The sequence below is a fragment of the Malus sylvestris genome, chromosome 14 (assembly GCF_916048215.2).
Source record: "Malus sylvestris chromosome 14, drMalSylv7.2, whole genome shotgun sequence".
Classification (NCBI taxonomy): Eukaryota; Viridiplantae; Streptophyta; class Magnoliopsida; order Rosales; family Rosaceae; genus Malus; species Malus sylvestris.
Genome location: NC_062273.1, coordinates 10279094 through 10281330, shown reverse-complemented (window position 1 = coordinate 10281330; position 2237 = coordinate 10279094). Strand labels below are relative to the sequence as shown.

Sequence of the window (2237 nt, the reverse complement as noted above, 5' to 3'; positions counted from 1 at the left end):
GATAACATTGGACTAACAGATTTTAAGAGCAAGGAAGGTTAAGGAGCCATGAAAATGGTCACAAACTCATTTCTCAGCATTGCCCTGAGTCCAGACGCCTGCCACGCGCACACCCATATCAATGCCTTTCAGATGATCGGAATGTCCTCGTGTCTAGACCTCTCCGGCTTCTTTGAGAAAGAGGTGAGGATAAAATGATTTATCTTCTTGTTTGCAATTGAATGTTTCGATTTTTGAAATGAAGTTGAAACATGCATGTGCTTCCGTAAACTTTCAATTTGGTCTCATGTTTTTGGGGTCTCGCTCTCACATCACACCTTTTTCTGGCATTTTGCTTGGCAGTATGGTCTCTAGAGCCGACATGAATGAAGTTTATGCTGAATTTGCCAATTCCATCGACTCCCGAGAAGCCGTCGAGAATTCCCATGTGGAAAGATGCCCTGGGAGCCTACTTTATCAACGCATTTGCTATTTCCCGGTGGCCCTTCCTTATGGTGTTTTCATTGCTTCTTCTCTGCGTAGATCTCTCCAGCTGGTTGTGCTCAATAGTCAAACGTTAGCACACAAAATCCACATGCTCAAACTTGTTCTGGTTTGATTTCACGAATGGTGGTCGTTTGAGTATCCCCCCATCGTCTAGGGTTCAGACATGAGAAGAACGAGAGTCAGATTCTTGTGTTGGTGCTAGAATAAGGTGTTCTGTCGTTGAAGTTGTGGATTTGATTTGGAGTTTGGTACCTAAATTCGGTTCCAAGGTTTTCTTTGGTTCAGTGAAAGTTGGCTGGACTACAACATCCATCTTTGGTGGGCCGCCGCAAAGGGCATTATGTGGTTCAATGGAAGGGGACTAAATGGGCCATTTCTACTTTGGTGGAAGTTGGCTGGGTCGGCAACTTCTTGCTTTGGTCGGACGCTGTTGTGCTGACAGCATCGATAGAAAGTTTTATTTTCGTGACTCCTGACCTAGGTTCGTGATGCCAACTTATAATTCGAGAATGCTTCAATTGTATTCTTCTCATTAGAAGAAATTATACATACATACATACATACATACATTCATACATATATATATATATATATATATATATATATAATCTAGAAAACCGATTAAGGAAGGGAATCCTCAATACAATTAAATAACAACATTTATCTTCCTATTCTAACAGAAACTATATATATAGTTTTAAAATTTGATGGAATAAAAAATGTAAGAGGATAACATAATTTAGCAAATGGCTTGTAGCTCAGTTAGAGCATTAAAGTCTGACATAGCTTCTTTGAATGCGTATATTGCTAATTTGAACGTGTATATATAATAAGCTTCTACTCTCGCAAACACGCGCTCTATATTAAATTAAAGGTCTATTGCTAATTTGAGCATTAAAGTTTTGTCATAGAGGAGAAGGATTGCTGCAAAGGAATGATGGTTTCATCATCTTCGATCTCTACAGGGACATGTGCACTATTTTTATTTTTATTTTTATTTTTATTTTTATTTTTATTTTTGTTCAAACATGTGCACTATTTTAAAGTCTGACGTAGCTTCTGCTTCATCTGCTTCGTACCTTATAATTTCTCTCCAACGGTAGGGTATTAAAAGTGGGTCCAGAGCTTTGGCCCACTGATATCCACCGTGGCTATAATCATGGACAGCATCAATTGCAAAAAGAGTGGGCCCATTTGATCGTATGGCCACATATTTGTCCAAGCCCAACAATTAATCTCAGTCTCAAGTCTCAAATCTTAATAGTGGAGTGGTCCCAATTTTTCAACCGTCCATTTTATCTTTAAGTGTAATTTTCAGCCATATACGATATGATAATGATCTGACGTATTTCATCATGTGGCTGAAGATGAACAAAACGACTCGGAGTAGGCCATTTGTGTGTGGATTATGTTCCTTCTTTTGAATGAAAGTACACTTTGCTTTTCATCTGAGAGGATAACATAATTTGGACAAGAAAACACGTAGGATATATACAATCATCCACAATTATTAGAGTCTCACGTTAATCGGCCTAACATAATCCTCCACCAACATCACTGATATTGTTCCAACTTAAGCACCTATTATTAGGTACTGAAATTTGTCATACTCAGTTATATTTAGGGTGGATACTCTCATATATTAATTATTTTTTATTTTATCATATGATTAATGTGTGATCATATTCTCCAACATTCTACAACGGTGAGGCTTCAGTTTGTGGTGACAGTCGTGGTTTAAGGTTAAGAGT

General features: G+C 38.0%; 1 long non-coding RNA gene across 1 annotated transcript; it reads left to right on the top strand.

Annotated features, from left to right (window-relative positions):
* Nucleotides 1-1055, top strand: LOC126599552 (uncharacterized). Its single transcript, XR_007615189.1, has 2 exons — nt 1-183; nt 343-1055. It is a non-coding gene; the product is annotated as an uncharacterized LOC126599552 (long non-coding RNA).
* Nucleotides 1056-2237: the final 1182 nt, after the last annotated feature.